We start from the raw sequence: 21,338 nt of genomic DNA, 5'->3' as shown, positions 1-21,338 counted from the left end.
ACTAAAAATACAAATGAACAGCAGCTGATTAGGTAGAACTACCTGAATCAAATAGATAAACATAGAACTGATTTGAATCAAATGATTCAATAGAGAATAAGGAAAAAAGAGAATAAAGAAATAAATGGAGTATACAAAATGAAGAAAAATGTAATAAAGAATTTGTTAAGCCGATAAAGAGAGCATAACTTTGGATAAAAACCACCACTGGTAGATTTGGACTGGGATGAGTTTCATTTGACAACTAAAAATACAAATGAACAGCAGGTGATTAGGTAGAACTACTTGAATCAAATGAATAAACATAGAACTGATTTGAAGCAAATGAACCAATAGAGAATAAGGAAAAAAGAGAATAAAGAAATAAAGGTAGTAAACAAAATGAAGAAAAACATAATAAAGAATGTTTTAAGCCGATAAAGAGAGCATAACTGTGGATAAAAACCAATACTGGTAGACTTGTACTGGGATGAGTTTCATTTGGCAAATAAAAATGCAACTGAAACAGCAGTTGAAAAAGTAGAACTATCTGAATCAAATGAATAAACATTGAACTGATTTGAAACAAATGAACCAATAGAGAATACAGAGAAAAGAGAATAAAGACATAAAGGGAGTAAACAAAATGAAGATAAATATAATAGATAATACGTTAAACCAATAGAGAGAGCATAACTGTGGATAAAAACCACAACTGGTAGATTTGGACTAGGATGAGTTTCATTTGACAACTAAAAATGCAAATGAAACAGCAACTGACTAGGTAGAACTACCTGAATCAATTGAATAAACATAGAACTGATTTGAATCAAATGAACCAATAGAGAATAAGGAGTAAAGAGAATAAAGATATAGAGGAAGTAAAAAAAATGAAGAAAATATAATAGAGAATACGTTAAGCCAATAAAGAAAGAACAACTGTGGATAAAAACCACAACTGGTAGATTTGGACTGGGATGAGTTTCATTTGGCAACTAAAAATACAACTGAAAAGCAGCTGATTAGGTAGAACTATCTGAATCAAATGAAAAAACATAGTACTGATTTGAATCAAATGAACCAATAGAGAATAAGGAAAAAAGAGAATAAAGAGAGTAAATAAAAAAAATATAATAGAGAATATGTTAAGCCGATAAAGAGAGCATAACTGATGATAAAATCACAACTGGTATATTTGGACTGGGACGAGTATCATTTGGCAACTAAAAATACAAATGAACAGCAGGTGATTAGGTAGAACTACTTGAATCAAATGAATAAACATAGAACTTATTTGAATCAAATGAACCAATAGAGAATAAGGAAAAAAGAGAATAAAGAAATAAAGGGAGTAAAGAATATGTTAGGCCGATAAAGAGAGTATAACTGTGGATAAAAACCACAACTGGTATACTTGTACTGGGATGAGTTTCATTTGGCAAATAAAAATGCAAATGAAACAGCAGTTGAATAAGTAAAACTACCTGAATCAAATGAATAAACATAGAACTGATTTGAATCAAATGAACCAATAGAGAATAAGGAAAAAAGAGAATAAAGATATAGAGGGAGTAAACAAAATGAAGAAAATATAATAGAGAATAAGTTAAGCCGATAAAGAAAGCACAACTAAGGATAAAAACCACAACTGGTAGATTTGGACTGGGATGAGTTTCATTTGGCAACTAAAAATACAACTGAAAAGCAGCTGATTAGGTAGAACTATCTGAATCAAATGAATAAACATTGAACTGATTTTAATCAAATGAACCAATAGAGCATAAGGAAAAAATAGAATAAAGAAATAAATGGAGTATACAAAATGAAGAAAAATATAATAAAGAATATGTTAAGCCGATAAAGAGAGCATAACTGCGGATACAACCACAACTGGTAGATTTGGACTGGGATGACTTTTATTTCGCAACTAAAAATACAAATGAACAACAGCTGATTAGGTAGAACTACCTGAATCAAATCAATAAACATAGGACTGATTTGAATCAAATGAACCAATAGAGAATAAGGAAAAAAGATAATAAAGAAATAAAGGGAGTAAACAAAATGAAGAAAAATATAATAAAGAATGTGTTAAGCCGATAAAGAGAGCATAACTGTGGATTTCTTCAGTCGCTATGCAGTGTCTGACCTGTTAAGACATATTTATTCTTTAAAAGGATTAAATCCCAGTTTTTGAACAGGTGTGAATTAAAAGTATTATGTTCGGACTTAATTAGACACTAAACTTCATTTTATCCTAAACCCCAAGAATGACTAGTAGAGTATGCCCCGAATGTCTCTGCAGGGCAACTTTAAACTGTTTGATATGCAATGACTGTGGATAATATTTCCACGAACAATGTGCTGGAATTGAACGTTTCCAATGGACTAAAAGTTGGCTATGCCTAGATTGTTCTGTGAAAAAGGATAGTTTAAACAAGGATAGTCCGAAAAAGGTAATTACTTTTGCCGACACTTATTCCAGTCAACCCCAGCCTCTCCCAATTACTCCTCCTCGTCGTCTATTGGGCAATGACCTGGCGAACATTGTGATCGAAATTCGATCGCCCCCTCTAGCTCCATACCTTCCAAGTAATAATGACCACCTCGAAGCCAACAAATCTAATGCCTCCTGCCAGACTGAAACTACTACTTGTGGCACTTGTTGTTCTAATCCCCTATCAGACTTATCACTTCTTTCCCTTATAGTAATGAGAGATAAATTAGAATTAATAAGCAAGGAAATATCTGCAATCATAGACCTTAGGTCACGTCTAAATTAAATCCCTCCAAAGTCTTCTGATGTTAATGAGGATAAAAATCAGGAAATTATCATTAACAAATCCCACCCAGATAAATATGCAATTGTTTCCTGTAACCAAGAGGTGATGAAACAAACTTTATTTTTCAAAAGTTCAGTTACCTTGGGGATAACATAATTAAGAGTTCATCTGACCTAGAAAACATGAAGTTGAATACTAATGAATGCGAACTAAAGGTCAAGTCAATCAAGATAAGCGGTCATGAACTGACTACACATAAGGGTGTATACAAATTTGCCTGGAATCATATTTGCAAAAAAGGCAAAAAATGTAAATATCTGCATGTTTACAAGAATTTTAATGTTGGGGGTGAGTGTGAAGTCTCTGACTGCCAACTATTACAACAGAAAGTTTGTTTTAAGTTTGAAAGTGGTCGTTGTTTTGGTTGTGACCAGATTCGTTTGAATCATGGCTATGGCGCATTTAAAAAACTTTTTAATAATACCAGAAAGAGTTATCATCAAATGTCAAACTCTCTCCCGTGTTTTTATCACTATGAATATTGATCAGCCAAAAAACGAAGTTCGCCACTCCAGCCCACTGTTCCCACCAGCCCTCAAAAGCGAAATGAATTCAAATTATCAACAGCACCAAACAAACCCATTCAGAAGACCACTATGTTACCTTCCAGCTCCATCTCATTTCAATTGCCAAATCAGTCCATCTCCTCAGTCCTGTTATTTACATCAAATGAACCCAAGAACTTACAACAAGTCTACAATAACAAATCAAGAAACCCTGGTTTTATACATTGCTGCTCCTCCTACACATTTCCCAGAATCCTTCTAGCGAATGTAAGGTCACTGGTAAATGAAATGGATGAACTTCAAATTAGTCTTGACAAAACCAGATAGATATTGATTGCCTTACCGAAACATGGTCTGCAACTGAAGACTTTTGTTCCATTCCAAATTATGTTTCCCATTTTAAGCCCAGGATAGACAAAGATGGTATCCCTCTATCTCATGGTGGAGGAGTAGCTTTTTTTATAATTATACACTTACTAATCGGGTTCTTTCATTTTCCGAAATAGTGAACAACTCCAAAACCGAAGCTCTATGGCTATGGACCAGGCCCAAAAACCTCCCAAAAGAAGTATCTTGCACGATTTTTTGTATTATTTATTACCCTCGTCGTAGTGGATTTAAGAAGGAGCTGACGGCATATCTGCAACTTTATACTGACAGAATTCGCTGCGACTATCCTTATGCTGCAACTACATTATGTGGTGATTTTAATGAGCCAGACCAAAAGTGGCTTAACTCTGCTCTTAGGCTTGATCAAGTGGTCAATTCACCTACACGTGGTGATAAAACTCTAGACTTAATTTTTACCAAAATTGAAGACTACTACTGTGTCCCCAAAGTGGCCCTTCCATTAGGGGCAAGTGACCATCTATGCATCTTTTGGACCCCCTTATCTTCCTTTCCCCTAAGCAATTTATCAGTTACTCTTATAGACCTATTACTGACGAAAAGGTTGCCCATTTCAAATTAAAACTTAGTTCCAAATCTTGGGCCAATATCCTATGTCTTACCAGTGGTAATGAAATGGCTTCTAAGTTTTCAGCGGAACTTTTCCAGTTATATTTTGACACCTTTCCAGTGAAAAATGTTACTCGCAAATCTAACTGCAAACCGTGGATAAATAAAAGAAAATTGTACCTAATAAATGAACGAGATAAACTCTTTCAGCAAGGATTTTTCCAAGAATCTCGAAAGCTTAGAAACATTGTTGATAGCAAAATCTGTAAAGCAATAAAGGAGCATGGTGCTCAATAATTTATTGTATTTGGACCCTAAGAAATTCCACAAAAGTGTCCAAGATCTCTTCAAAGTTTTTCTTACTGGACAGTAATGGTGACCCAATAGGTGAAGATGTCATAAATGATCATTTTGCTTCAATTTGTGAAATTTACCCGCCACTCCAGCATATTCTGGCCAACAGTGCAGTGAGTGACATTCCTGTGATTGAAATTCATCAACTCAACTTAAACTCAAAACTCTTGATACAAATAAGTCAGTATACCCAGGTAATATCCCTACCAAATTGATTGTGGAATGTGCCCAGTAATTAAGTGTACCTCTAACTGCTATTTTTAACCAATGTTTTGTAGATGGTATTTTTCCAGTGTGTTTTAAACAAGCTATTATATCTCCTATACCAAAAACTTAGACCCCAAAAGTTCCCTCTAACTTAAGACCAATATCAAAAACCCCCATTTTCTCTAAAATCTTTACAAGTTTTATTTACCATTTCCTTTTTGACGATATTCATGATAAAATCAACCCAAATCAGTTTGGCTTTAGGCCGAATCATAGCAACACGCATTGCTTAATTTATACACTTGACACTATTTTCAAACATCTCGAGTTGAATAGTTCCTACGTTGAGGCTGTTTTTGCTGATATTAGCAAAGCCTTCGATAATTTGGATCATCAGACAGTTATAGATAATGCAAGGGCTTTTGGTGCAAGAGATTTTGTTTTACGTATGTTAGCTAGCTTTTTGTCTGGCCGTGAGCAATGTGTAGTCCTCCCTAACGGGGATTCATCAGGTTTTTCCTCGATCTCCTGTGGAGCACCTCAAGGGGCTAAGTTAGGTCCTTTAGCATTTTTAATAGTTTTTAATAATGTTTTACCAAGTTTTGACAACTCTTTTAAATTTGCGGATGATTTGACATTACTGAACCTTTTAAAACATCTAATACTTCGAATTTTACACTAGATTCATTCATTAACAATTTAAGGAATAATCTTGATAATGTTAAACTAAAATTACGCATACCCAAAAGCAGTTTCAGGCTCTTCTCTTTTTCATAAATATACCCCCTATCCATAATTACCTTTGCATACCAAATTTAAATACTGTTAAACTGCTTGGTGTGCAGTTGTACAACGACCTTAAATGGAATTCCCACATTTCGCACTTATTTAAGTCAGGTTGTCTTCTCCTTATATCTTTCTCTCTTCTCAAACGTTTCTCCATATCAATCCAAAACCTTAAAATAATTTATTGTTCTTATATAAGACCCTGTCTGGAATATGCCTGCCCTGTCTGGCATCCTGGGTTGACCAAAGACCAATGTTCTAAAATTGAAAGTATTCAAAAAAGAGCAATAAAAATTATTCTGGGGACGGCCTATACTACATACAATGACGGTTTGGCTAGACTTGAACTTATTATATTGAAATCACGACGTCACATCCTTACCATGAACTTTGGTCTCAAGTGCCTTAATTCTAACTATCATCGACGTTTTGTCCCTCCCTTTAAAGAAAATCCCCCAACCCTTCCTAATACAAGGCTAATTGCTCTTAGAGCTCCAAATACCCAACTGGACCTGTATCCCCAAATTTTGACCATGAGGTACAAAAATTCTTTTGTCCCCTATTTTGTTTCCTATTTTAATAATTGATATAACTTTTGTTTTATGTTTATCCCCTGACATCTGTTTTATTATTGATTCAATTATCAACAGCACCAAACAAACCCATTCAGAAGACCTCTATGTTACGTTCCAGCTACCTCCCATTTAAATTGCCAAATCAGTCCATCTCCTCAGTCCCGTTATTTACATCAAATGAACCCAAGAACTTACAACAAGTCTACAATAACAAATCAAGAAACCCTGGTTTTATACATTGCTGCTCCTCCTACACATTTCCCAGAATCCTTCTAGCGAATGTAAGGTCACTGGTAAATGAAATGGATGAACTTCAAATTAGTCTTGACAAAACCAGATAGATATTGATTGCCTTACCGAAACATGGTCTGCAACTGAAGACTTTTGTTCCATTCCAAATTATGTTTCCCATTTTAAGCCCAGGATAGACAAAGATGGTATCCCTCTATCTCATGGTGGAGGAGTAGCTTTTTTTATAAGTCTACCCTTCCTAATCGGGTTCTTTCATTTTCCGAAATAGTGAACAACTCCAAAACCGAAGCTCTATGGCTATGGACCAGGCCCAAAAACCTCCCAAAAGAAGTATCTTGCACGATTTTTTGTATTATTTATTACCCTCGTCGTAGTGGATTTAAGAAGGAGCTGACGGCATATCTGCAACTTTATACTGACAAAATTCGCTGCGAGTATCTTTATGCTGCAATTACATTATGTGGTAATTTTAATGAGCTAGACCAAAAGTGGCTTAGCTAAGCTCTTAGGCTTGATCAAGTGGTCAAGTTCCCTGCACGTGGTGATAAAACTCTAGACTAAATTTTTTACCAACATTGAATATTACTACTGTGTCCCCAAAATGGCCCTTCCATTAGGGGCAAGTGACCATCTATGCATCTTTTGGACCCCCTTATCTTCCTTTCCCCCTAAGCAATTTATCAGTTACTCTTATAGACCTATTACTGACGAGAAGGTTGCCCATTTCAAATTAAAACTTAGTTCCAAATCTTGGGCCAATATCCTATGTCTTACCAGTGGTAATGAAATGGCTTCTAAGTTTTCAGCGGAACTTTTCCAGTTATATTTTGACACCTTTCCTGTGAAAAATGTTACTCGCAAATCTAACTGCAAACCGTGGATAAATAAAAAAAAATTTTACCTAATAAATGAACGAGATAAACTCTTTAAGGAAGGATTTTTCCAAGAATCTTGAAAACTTAGAAACATTGTTGATAGCAAAATCAGTAAAGCCATAAAGGAGCATGGTGCGCAAGTGCTCAATAATTTATAGTATTCGGACCCTAAGAAATTCCACAAAAGTGTCCAAGATCTCTTCAAAGTTTTTATTACTTGACAGTAATGGTGATCCAATAGGTGCAGATGTCATAAATGATCATTTTGCTTAAAGTTGTAAAAATCACCCACCACTCCAACATATGCCGGCCAACAGTGCAGTGAGGGACATTCCTGTGATTGAAATTCATCAGACTCAACTTAAACTCGAAACTCTTGATACAAATAAGTCAGTATACCCAGGTGATATCCCTAACAAATTGATTGTGGAATGTGCCCAGTAATTAAGTGTACCTCTAACTGCAATTTTTAACCAATGTTTTGTAGATGGTATTTTTCCAGTGTTTTAAACAAGCTATTATATCTCCTATACCAAAAACTTAGACCCCAAAAGTTCTCTCTGACTTCAGACCAATATCAAAAACCCCCATTTTCTCTAAAATCTTTACAAGTTTTATTTACAATTTCCTTTTTGACGATATTCATGATAAAATCAACCCAAATCAGTTTGGCTTTAGGCCGAATCATAGCAACACGCATTGCTTAATTTGTATACTTGACACTATTTTCAAACAGCTTAAGTTGAATAGTTCCTACGTTGAGGCTGTTTTTGCTGATATTAGCAAAGCCTTCGATAACTTGGATCATCAGACAGTTATAGATAATTCAAGGGCTTTTGGTGCAAGAGATTTTGTTTTACGTATGTTAGCTAGCTTTTTGTCTGGCCGTGAGCAATGTGTAGTCCTCCCTAATGGGGATTCATCAGGTTTTTCCTTGATTTCTTTCCTGTGGAGCACCTCAAGAGACTAACTTAGGTCCTTTTGCATTTTTAATTGTTTTTAACAGTGTTTTACCATGTTTTGCCAACTCTTTTAAATTTGTAGATTATTTGACATTGCTTAACCTTTGTCACACATCTAATACTTTTAATTTTACACTCGATTCACTCATTGATAATTTAAAAAATAATCTTGACAATGTTAAACTCAGCTTAAGCATACCCAAAAGCAGTTTCATGTTATTTTCTTTTTTTTAAATATACCCCCTATCAATAATTACCTTTGCATACCAAATTTAAATACTGTTAAACTGCTTGGTGTGCAGTTGTACAACGACCTTAAATGGAATTCCCACATTTCGCACTTATTTAAGTCAGGTTGTCTTCTCCTTATATCTTTCTCTCTTCTCAACCGTTTCTCCATATCAATCCAAAACCTTAAAATAATTTATTGTTCTTATATAAGACCCTGTCTGGAATATGCTTGCCCTGTCTGGTACCCTGGGTTGACCAAAGACCAATGTTCTAAAATTGAAAGTATTCAAAAAAGAGCAATAAAAATTATTCTGGGGACGGCCTATACTACATACGATTAAGGTTTGGCTAGACTTGAACTTATTATATTGAAATCACGACGTCACATCCTTACCATGAACTTTGGTCTCAAGTGCCTTAATTGTGACTATCATCGACGTTTTCTCCCTCCCTTTAAAGAAAATCCCCCAACCCTTCCTAATACAAGGCTCAATGCTCTTAGAGCTCCAAATACCCATCTGGACATGCATCCCCAAATGTTGACCATGAGGTACAAAAATTCTTTTGTCCCCTATTTTGTTTCCTATTTTAATAATTGATATAACTTTTGTTTTATGTTTATCCCCTGACATCTGTTTTATTATTGATTCAATTTTTTATTGTTTATCACATAACATTTGTTTTGTTATGGTAATTCTGACGTGCTTATGCCTTCTTTTGTGCTATTTTAGCCAATAAATCATATTCTATTCTATTCTATAATACTACAAGTGGTATATTTGGACTGGGATGAGTATCATTTGGCAACTAAAAATACAAATGAACAGCAGCTGATTAGGTAGAACTACCTGAATCAAATGAATAAACATAGAACGGATTTGAATCGAATGAACCATTAGAGAAAAAGGAAAAAAGAGTATAAAGAAATAAAGGGAGTAAAAAACATAAAGAAAAATATAATAGAAAACATGTTAAGCGGATAAAGAGAGCATAACTGTGGATAAAAACCACAATTGGTATATTTGGACTGGGATGAGAATCATTTGGCAACTAAAAATACAAATGAACAGCAGCTGATTAAGTAGAACTAACTAAATCAGATGAATAAACATAGAACTGATTTGAATCAAATGAACCAATAGAGAATAAGGAGAAAAGAGAATAAAGAGATAAAGGGTGTAAACAAAATTAAGAAAAATATAATAAAGAGAATATGTTAAGCCGATAGAGAGAGCATAACTGAGGATAAAAACCACAACTGGTAGATTTGGACTAGGATGACTTTCATTTGGCAACTAAAAATACAAATGAACAGCAACTGATTAGGTAGAACTACCTTAATCAAATGAATAAACATAGAACTGATTTGAATCAAAAGAACCAATAGAAAATAAGGAGAAAAGAGAATAAAGAGATAAAGTGAGTAAACAAAATGAAGAAAAATATAATGGATAATATGTTAAGCCGAAAGAGAGGGCATAACTGTGGATAAAAAGAACAACTTGTATATTTTGACTAGGATGAGTTTCATTTGACAACTAAAAATGTAAATGAAACAGAAGCTGATTAGGTAGAACTACCTGAATCAATTGAATAAACATAGAACTGATTTGAATCAAATGAACCAATAGATAATAAGAAGAAAAGAGAATAAAGATATAAAGGGAGTAAAGAAAATGAAGAAAAATATAGTAGAGAATATGTCAACCCGATAAAGAGAGCATAATTGTGGATAAAAACCACAACTGGTAGATTTGGACTAGGCTGAGTTTCATTTGACAACTAAAAATGCAAATGAAACAGCAGTTGATTAAGTAGAACTACCTGAATCAAATGAATAAACATAGAACTGATTTGAATCAAGTGAACCTATACAGAATAAAGAGAAGAGAGAGTAAAGAAATAAAAAGAGTAATTAAAATGAAGAAAAATATAATAGAGAATAAGTTAAGCCGATAAAGAAAGCACAACTGTGGATAAAAACAACGACTGGTAGATTTAGACTGGAATGAGTTTCATTTGGCAACTAAAAATGCAAATGAAACACTAGTTGAATAAGTAGAACTACCTGAATCAAATGAATAAACATAAAACTGCTTTGAATCAAATGAACCAGTAGAGAATAAGGAGAAAAGAGAATAAGGATATAAAGGGACTAAACGAAATGAAGAAAAGTATAATAGAGAGTATGTTAAGCCGATAAAGAGAGCTTAACTATGGACAAAAACCACAACTTGTAAATTTGGACTGGGATAACTTTAATTTGGCAACTAAAAAACAAATGAACAGCAGCTGATTAGGTAGAACTACCTTAATCAAATGAATAAACATAGAACTGATTTGAATCAAATGAACCAATAGAGAATAAGGAAAAAAGAGAATAAATAAATAAAAGGAGTAAACAAAATGAAGAAAAATATAATAAAGAATGTGTTAAGCCAATAAAGAGAGCATAACTGTGGATAAAAACCACAATTGGTAGATTTGGACTGGGATGAGTTTCATTTGACAACTAAAAATGCAAATGAAACAGCAGTTGAATAAGTAGAACTACCTGAATCAAATGAATAAACATAGAACGGATTTGAATCAAATGTACCAATAGAGAATAAGGAGAAAAGAGAATAAAGATATAGAGGGAGTAAACAAAATGAAGAAAATATAATAGAGAATAAGTTAAGCCGATAAAGAAAACACAAATGCAAATGAAACAGCAGTTGAATAAGTAGAACTACCTGAATCAAATGAATAAACATAGAACTGATTTAAATCAAATGAACCAATAGACAATAAGGAGATGGGAGAACAAAGAAATAAGGGAGTAAATAAAATGAAGAAAAATATAATAAGAGAATAAGTTAAGCCGATAAAGAAAGCACAATTGTGGATAAAATCACAACCGGTAGATTTGGACTGGGATGACTTTTTTTTGGCAACTAAAGATACAAATGAACAGAAGCTGATTAGGTAGAACTACCTGAATCAAATGAATAAGGACTGGGATGAGTTTCATTTGGCAACTAAAAATGCAAATGAAACAGCAGTTGAATAAGTAGAACTACCTGAATCAAATGAATAAACATAGAACTGATTTGAATCAAATGAACCAATAGAGAATAAGGAAAAAAGAGAATAAAGATATAGAGGGAGTAAACAAAATGAAGAAAATATAATAGAGAATAAGTTAAGCCGATAAAGAAAGCACAACTGTGGATAAAAACCACAACTGGTAGATTTGGACTGGGATGAGTTTCATTTGGCAACTAAAAATACAACTGAAAAGCAGCTGATTAGGTAGAACTATCTAAATCAAATGAATAAACATAGAACTGATTTGAATCAAATGAACCAATAGAGAATAAGCCACCAGTTATCCAGCCACCAGTAATAGAGGTTATCCACCAGTTGTGGATAACCACAACTGGTATATTATAACATAATAGGCAACATAATAGAGAATATGTTAGGCCGATAGAGAGAGCATAACTGTGGATAAAAACCACAACTGGTAGATTTAGACTAGGATGAGTTTCATTTGACAACTAAAAATGCAAATGAAACACTAGTTGAATAAGTAGAACTACCTGAATCAAACATAAAACTGCTTTGAATCAAATGAACCAGTAGAGAATAAGGAGAAAAGAGAATAAAGATATAAAGGGACTAAACAAAATGAAGAAAAGTATAATAGAGAGTATGTTAAGCCGATAAAGAGAGCTTAACTATGAATAAAAACCACAACTGGTAAATTTGGACTGGGATAACTTTAATTTGGCAACTAAAAAACAAATGAACAGCAGCTGATTAGGTAGAACTACCTTAATCAAATGAATAAACATAGAACTGATTTGAATCAAATGAACCAATAGAGAATAAGGAAAAAAGAGAATAAATAAATAAAAGGAGTAAACAAAATGAAGAAAAATATAATAAAGAATGTGTTAAGCCAATAAAGAGAGCATAACTGTGGATAAAAGCCACAATTGGTAGATTTGGACTGGGATGAGTTTCATTTGACAAATAAAAATGCAAATGAAACAGCAGTTGAATAACTAGAACTACCTGAATCAAATTAATAAACATAGAACGGATTTGAATCAAATGTACCAATAGAGAATAAGGAGAAAAGAGAATAAAGATATAGAGGGAGTAAACAAAATGAAGAAAATATAATAGAGAATAAGTAAAGCCGATAAAGAAAGCACAAATGTGGATAAAAACCACAACTGGTAGATTTGGACTGGGATGAGTTTCATTTGGCAACTAAAAATACAACTGAAAAGCAGCTGATTAGGTAGAACTATCCGAATCAAATGAATAAACATAGAACTGATTTGAATCAAATGAACCAATAGAGAATAAGAAAAAAAGAGAATAAAGGGAGTAAATCAAATAAAAAAATATAATAGAGAATATGTTAAGCCGATAAAAAGAGCATAACTGTGGATAAAAACCACAACTGGTATATTTGGACTCGGATGAGTATCATTTGGCAACTAAAAATACAAATGAACAGCAGCTGATTAGGTAGAACTACCTGAATCAAATAGATAAACATAGAACTGATTTGAATCAAATGAACCAATAGAGAATAAGGAAAAAAGAGAATAAAGAAATAAATGGAGCATACAAAACGAAGAAAAATATAATAAAGAATGTGTTAAGCCGATAAAGACAGCATAACTGTGGATAAAAACCACCACTGGTAGATTTGGACTGGGATGAGTATCATTTGGCAACTAAAAATACAAATGAACGGCAGGTGATTAGGTAGAACTACTTGAATCAAATGAATAAACATAGAACTGATTTGAATCAAATGAACCAATAGAAAATAAGGAACAAAGAGAATAAAGAAATAAAGGGAGTAAACAAAGTGAAGAAAAATATAATAAAGAATGTGTTAAGCCGATAAAGAGAGCATAACTGTGGATAAAAACTACAACTGGTAGATTTGGACTGGGATGAGTTTCATTTGACAACTAAAAATGCAACTGAAACAGCAGTTGAATAAGTAGAACTACCTGAATAAAATAAATAAACATAGAACTGATTTGAATCAAATGAACCAATAGAGAATAAGGAGAGAAGAGAATAAAGATATAGAGGGAGTAAACAAAATGAAGAAAATATAATAGAGAATAAGTGAAGCCGATAAAGAAAGCACAACTCTGGATAAAAACCACAACTGGTAGATTTGGACTGGTTTAAATTTCATTTGGCAACTAAACATACAACTGAACAGCAGCTGATTGGGTAGAACTATCTGAATCAAATGAATAAACATAGAACTGATTTAAATCAAATGAACCAATAGAGAATAAGGAAAAAAGAGAATAAAGAAATAAATGGAGTATACAAAATGAAGGAAAATATAATAAAGAATGTGTTAAGCCGATAAAGAGAGCATAACTGTGGATAAAAACCACCACTGATAGATTTGGACTGGGTAGAGTATCATTTGGCAACTAAAAATACAAATGAACAGCAGGTGATTAGGTAGAACTACTTGAATCAAATGAATGAACATAGAACTGATTTGAATCAAATGAACCAATAGAGAATAAGGAAAAAAGAGAATAAAAAAATAAAGGGAGTAAACAAAATGAAGAAAAATATAATAAAGAATGTGTTAAGCCGATAAAGAGAGCATAGCTGTGGATAAAAACCACAACTGGTAGATTTGGACTGGGATGAGTTTAATTTGGCAACTAAAAATACAACTGAAAAGCAGCTAATTAGGTAGAACTATCTGAATCAAATAAATAAACATAGAACTGATTTGAATCAATTGAACCAATAGAGAATAAGGAAAAAAGAGAATAAAGAAATAAATGGAGTATACAAAATGAAGAAAAACATAATAAAGAATGTGTTAAGCCGATAAAGAGATTATAACTGTGGATAAAAACCACCACTGGAAGATTTGGACTGGGATGAATATAATTTGGCAGCTAAAAATACAAATGAACAGCAGGTGATTTGGTACAACTACTTGAATCATATGAATAAACATAGAACTGATGTGAATCAAATGAACCAATAGAGAATAAGAAAAAAAAGAGAATAAAGAAATAAAGGGAGTAAACAAAATGAAGAAAAATAGAATAAAGAATGTGTTAAGCCGATAAAGAGAGCATAACTGTGGATAAAACCACCACTTGTAGATTTGAATTAGGATGATTTTTATTTGACAACTAAAAATGCAAATGAAACAGCAGTTGAATAAGTAGAACTACCTGAATCAAATGAATAAACATAGAACTGATTTCAATCAAATGAACCAATAGAGAATAAGGAGATGGGAGAACAAAGAAATAAGGGAGTAAATAAAATGAAGAAAAATATAATAAGAGAATAAGTTAAGCCGATAAAGAAAGCACAATTGTGGATAAAAATCACAACCGGTAGATTTGGACTGGGATGACTTTTTTTTGGCAACTAAAGATACAAATGAACAGAAGCTGATTAGGTAGAACTACCTGAATCAAATGAATAAGGACTGGGATGAGTTTCATTTGGTAACTAAAAATGCAAATGAAACAGCAGATGAATAAGTAGAACTACCTGAATCAAATGAATAAACATAGAACTGATTTGAATCAAATGAACCAATAGAGAATAAGGAGAAAAGAGAATAAAGATAAAGAGGGAGTAAACAAAATGAAGAAAATATAATAGAGAATAAGTTAAGCCGATAAAGAAAGCACAAATGTGGATAAAAACCACAACTGGTAGATTTGGACTGGGATGAGTTTCATTTGGCAACTAAAAATACAACTGAAAAGCAGCTGATTAGGTAGAACTATCTAAATCAAATGAATAAACATAGAACTGATTTGAATCAAATGAACCAATAGAGAATAAGCCACCAGTTATCCAGCCACCAGTAATAGAGGTTATCCACCAGTTGTGGATAACCACAACTGGTATATTATAACATAATAGGCAACATAATAGAGAATATGTTAGGCCGATAGAGAGAGCATAACTGTGGATAAAAACCACAACTGGTAGATTTGGACTAGGATGAGTTTCATTTGACAACTAAAAATGCAAATGAAACAGCGGCTGATTATGTGGAACTACCTGAATCAAATGAATAGACATAGAACTGAATTTAATGAAGTGAACCAATAGAGAATAAGTAGAAAAGAGAATAAAGAAATAAAGGGAGTAAACAAAATGAAGAAAAATATAGTAGAGAATATGTTAAGCCGATAAAGAGAGCATAACTCTGGATAAAAACCACAACTGGTAGATTTGGACTAGGATGTGTTTCATTTGACAACTAAAAATGCAAATGAAACAGCAGCTGATTAGGTAGAACTACCTAAATCAAATGAATAAACATAGAACTGATTTGAATCAAATGAACCAATAGAGAATAAGTAGAAAAGAGAATAAATAAATAAAGAGAGTAAACAAAATGAAGAAAAATATAATAGAGAATATGTTAAGCCGTTAAAGAGAGCATAACTGTGAATAAAAACCACAACTGGCAGATTTGGACTGGGATGAGTTTCTTTGGCAACTAAAAATGCAAATGAAACAGCAGTTGAATAAGTAGAACTACCTGAATCAAATGAATAAACATAGAACTTATTTGAATCAAATGAACCAATAGAGAATAAGGAGAAAAGAGAATAAAGAAGGAAAGGGAGTAAACTGTATGCAAAATGAAGAAAAATATAATAGAGAATATGTTAAGCCGATAAAGAGAGCAAAACTGTGAATAAAAACCACAACTGGTAGATTTGGACTGGGATGAGTTTCATTTGGCAACTAAAAATACAAATGAACAGCAGCTGATTAGGTAGAACTACCTGAATCAAATGAATAAACATAGAACTGATTTGAATCAAAAGAACCAATTGAGAATGAAAATAGACAATAAATAGTAAAGAGAATAAAGAAATAAAGGAGAAATTAAGAAATAAAGGAGAGAATAAAGGAGTGAGTAGAATAAAGAAAAATTGACTAGAGAACAATTTATCAAAAATGCAGCAAAAGAACAAAATGCATCGAAAACGGCCTCTAACTGCCGTCAAATGCTTAAAAGTGCAGCTTAAATGTTTACCAATGGTAATATTTGATGTGTAATTCGAATTTCAATTTTAGCCGAAGAATTCTTCTCTTTTTACAACTAAAATGTTCAGTTTCTCCTTCTATTGTGAAAGATTTATCTTTTCTAGTAGTTCTTTCCGTAACTTCTATCCATATAATAGAAACACAAATGAACTTATTGGCCAAAAAGGCCGTACCCAGAATATTTTTGGAGGGGGTTTTACTTAAAAAAAAAAAGCTTATTTGAGTGTAAATAAAAGTGAACTGAACTGGAGATGAGGGAAAATATGATGAAGAATCAAAAAGTGTAAATAAAAAAACAGAAGCTAAGCCCAGTGTTTAAACATTTACTGACGATAAGGTAGGGTTTTAGGTGTATTTCTAATTTTAATTTAAATTGAAGAATTCTCCTCTTGTTAATACTAAACTTTTCAGTTTCTTTTTCTGTATTAAGACTACTGCTTTTTCTAGCATTCCTATTCGCAAATTCTTTCCATAAGGTAATCCGATAACTAAACATAAAGGAAAATATGATGAAGAATAAAAAAAATTAAAAAAAAGAACACAAGGAGAAAAAATAGGAATGTAAATTAAATAACAAAAGTACAGGTGAAGATGTACTGAAGGGGTATCGGACACGCAGCCTTGAGACAGGGGTAGGGGTCTGTCACAACTTAAGTGTCGCAAAATCAGCTGTTTAAACGTTTTCCTGGATGTGTATTTGAATTACAATTCTATCTTAGAACTTTTTTATTATTATTGTTTGCCTTTTCTAATAAATTGTCAATTTTTTACCTTCGTGAGCGAACTGCTTTTTCTAGCAGTTCTATCGATGTTTTATCCATAAATGATCAAACAACCAGATAAGAAGGAAATTACCACAAAAAAATAAAAAGAAAAAAAAGAATGAAATAAAGAAGTAGACAAGGTATTTTTAACATGCATCCCCAAGGACAAGAGGCGGTCCAACACCGCTATAAGTAACACAAATAAAAATTTTAAACATGGCTATGTAGCATTTGAGGTGCGTTTAATTTAATTTCAGCCGAAGAGTTACTCATTTCTTAATTATTAAAAATGTTGTTTTTTACCTTTATGAAAAGATTTTTTCCTTTGTTTCCATATAGGCCTAATGTGAAATTTCTAATGCTGGAAGTAATTTCTTCTTCTGTTCATAAACCTTTTTCGTAACACCTTCCTAGTTGACTTCTTGGAAATATAACATAGATACAATTCTCCCACACAATATTACCGTATATTTGTTTGTTCACCTTTATCTTTGATACAGGAGTACCATTCAGAGTGGCAGGAGGGTTGCAATTACCCCTATCCCCTCTAGACTTTTATAGTTCCTTCTTTTGATTTTTTATTTGAAAAAAAAAATTACAGAAACGCCTATGTCAAAAATTTAATATACTTCATTAGTAAGGTTAGAAATTTAGCAATTTTCAAATTAGAAGCCTGCTAATTTAGCAATTACTAAAGTAACAGTTTTCTAATTCAATACCCAAGAAAAGTAAAGGTATCTAAAATCAAGGACACCGGTTGTTAAATTCGGTGCTCAGGAGAATTAGTAAAAAAAAAAATGTGGTGCAATGAGAACACCTCCATGTATACAAGGTACCAGTTTAATTATTGTATGCTGAAACTATTAGCCTACCATAGAGGAACAGAAGTCAGTACAAGTAAATGAAGAAAACTAGAAAAAATCTTTATTGATACACACCCTCTTATCCCCTCTTCAAGATTCAAATTATAAACTGAGAAAACTATTTGATCTTTTTCTACAAAGCAACTATGGGTGCTTGACCTTACATATATGGTCATGGTAACAAGTCATCAATTTTGTTTTCAATGATTCGTTTTCAATGATTTTGTTTTCAATGCCAAGTTTTCAATGATTTGTTTTCAATGATTTTGTTTTCAACTACGAATAATTATAGCAGATCCTACCGCCCCTGCTAGAAATCGGCCCCTCTTGTCAATTCGACATGTGGATCCTATGATGTGGCAAGCTTTACGTATAACTGCTTCTAGAGTTGGTCAACTGGACTATTTCTATAGCAAATTTGAAAGTCATTGCTTTTCTATTTACGAATTTAAATCTGGCTAACCGAAGTTTCTCTCGAATGTATGATGGTTTTCTTTTTTTGTTTTCTTGAAGGTGGGAGATAATTAGTAAGTAGGATACAGGCTTTTTAGACTTGTAGAGGTTTAATATGAATAACCTCACCCTTCTTGAGGGGACAACATCACTAAGCTAGGGATAGGCACGTAAGAAAGGAGGAGGGCTTGAGACCCAGCCTCCTTGAAATCTGTGTGTTTTCAAAATTTTTGGGCAATTCTTATTCAAAATGTCAATTCATTTTTATTGCTATTTCCTCCTCCCCCCCCCCCCCCCAAAAAAAAAACTGCGCGTGCGTGCCTGACTAGATGGACAAACCTCTGGTTTCAAACAGAGTTCGTTGCCTACTCCAAATCTTTGAGCTCCTATCAGCTGAAGACGGATGCATTCCTTGATCGGGAGTAAAATGGGCTTAAACAAAAGACTAAATCGTCAACTGGACTCTTGGATAAATGTACGATATAATGGTATCTTAATGCCAAACACGTTATAATTCAGATAGTTGGGGAAAAGGGAAACAAAATATGTTCCTGTTATTACCCCCTAGACTTTTTTTTGGCTGTAGATAAAATTTCCTTTGCAAACAAGCTGAAGGAACGATCAGTGCTGATCAGTGATCATTGTGATCAGTATGCCAATAAACTACTTTTCAGGAAAGTGAAAATTGCCATAACCTTCGGCTATAAACATTTAAAAGCAAACAATCTTGTTCGCCAACTCCAAGTTGATTACACTGAGGACCACTTTTTGTTGCATCAAAAACTTCACCATCAGGTGAAGTTTTTCCTTCACCATCAGGATCAGGTGATCAGTCAGCTGATCAGTGATCATTGTGATCAGTGTGCCAATAAACTACTTTTCAGGAAAGTGAAAATCGCCATACCCTTCGGCTATAAACATTTAAAAGCAAACAATCTTCTTCGCCAACTCCGAGTTGATTACACTGAGGACCACTTTTTGTTGCATCAAAAACTTCGCCATCAGGCAAGGGATCAGTGGGTACAGGAGGCTGAAATGTAAAAATAGTTTTAAGATAGACATGTATTAGCCGAGAAATAAGAAAGTCAAACGTGAAAAGGAGGTTACTGGATGTTAAACAAAGGGATGATAAGTCATGGAAATTAATAATGGCAATAAAATTATCAAGTTCATGCTCATTCAAGTGTGCTAGCAGCAACTCTTAAGGTCGAGAAGTAAATAAAATGAGGTAGAACACTGAGTCAACAGTGACTCTCGTCCATAGTAGAGGAAAACCTAAGAAATATATTTAAAAGCATTTTATGCACAAAAAAAAAATTATTTATTGTTTTGCTTCAAACACACAGCATTTGTGAGGTTTAGAAACGTTCAAAATTTTATGTTACTTGTGTTTTAGTTTCTATGATTAACCAATGCAGTCTTAAATTGAGGAATTTTTTTTCCTAAGAAGACTGGTGGGTGGTTCATTATTTCCCCACGGTTTTTGCATCAAGCCATTAGCCAAATGATATTAAAACATGTGAAATTTAACTTAACATTTTAAGCTCATTATTTTTTTCCTAAAAAAATGGTGGGTGGGTCTTTATTTCTCCACGGCTTTTGCATCCGGCCATATGTCATATGATATTAAAACATGGGAAATTTAACTTAAAATTTGGAGCCCATTATTTTTTTTCCTAACAAAATGGTGGGCGGGTCTTTATTTCTCCACGGCTTTTGCATCCAGCCATTGGTCATATAATATTAAAACATGGGAAATTTAACTTAAAATTTGAAGCCCATTATTTTTTTACTAAAAAAACTGGTGGGTGGGTCATTATTTCTCCACGGTTTTTGCATCCAGCCATTGGTCATATGATATTAAAAGATGGGAATTATAACTTAAAATTTGAAGCCAATTATTTTTTTCTAAAATAAAACTGGTGGTTGGTCGTTATTTCCCCTCGGTTTTTGCATCCAGCCATTGGTCATATGATATTAAAACATGGGAAATTTAACCTAAAATTTGAGGCCCATTATTTTTTTCCTGAACAAAAAATGGTGGGTGGGTCATTGTTCCCCCATGGTTTTTGCATCCAGCCATTAGCCATATGATATTAAAACATAGGAAATTTAACTTAAAATTTGAGGCCTATTATTTTTTTCCAAAAAAAATTGTTTGTGGGTGATTATTTCCCCGTGATTTTTGCATCCAGCCAATGGTCATATAATATTAAATGGGAAATTTAACTTAAAATTTGAAGCCCATTATTTTTTTCCTAAGAAAAACTGGTGGGTGGGTCATTGTTTCCCCACGGTTTTTGCAGCCAGCCATTGGTCATATGATATTAAAACATGGGAAATTTAACTTAAAATTTGAAGCCCATTATTGATCTTAAGAGATGGGAAATATAACTTAAAATTTGAAGCCCATTATTTTTTCCTAAAATAAAACTTGTGGTTGGTTGTAATTTCCCCACGGTTTTGCATCCAGTTATTGGTCATATGATATTAAAACATGGGAAATTTAACTTAAAATTTGAGGCCTATTATTTTTTCCTAAAAAAAATGGTGGGTGGGTCATTGTTTCCCCATGGTTTTAGCATCCAGCCATTGGTCATATAATATTAAAACATGGGAAATTTAACTTAAAATTTGAAG

At 33.1% G+C, this 21,338-nt stretch overlaps 1 protein-coding gene across 1 annotated transcript in view; it reads right to left on the bottom strand.

Moving 5' to 3' along the window:
• The window catches only part of LOC148941250 (bile salt-activated lipase-like), a 113,838-nt gene extending 94,110 nt beyond the window's left edge, over nt 1-19,728 (bottom strand). The window contains exon 1 of the mRNA XM_089104686.1: nt 19,603-19,728. The gene's annotated coding sequence lies outside the window, so the exon portion shown is untranslated. The remainder of the gene's footprint in view (nt 1-19,602) is intronic.
• Between the last annotated feature and the right edge of the window lie 1,610 nt (nt 19,729-21,338).

Source organism: Artemia sp. Qi Xiang Cuo, chromosome 18, assembly GCF_049724085.1.
Source record: "Artemia sp. Qi Xiang Cuo chromosome 18, ASM4972408v1, whole genome shotgun sequence".
Taxonomy (NCBI): domain Eukaryota; kingdom Metazoa; phylum Arthropoda; class Branchiopoda; order Anostraca; family Artemiidae; genus Artemia; species Artemia sp. Qi Xiang Cuo.
This window is presented reverse-complemented; position numbering and strand designations above follow the sequence as displayed.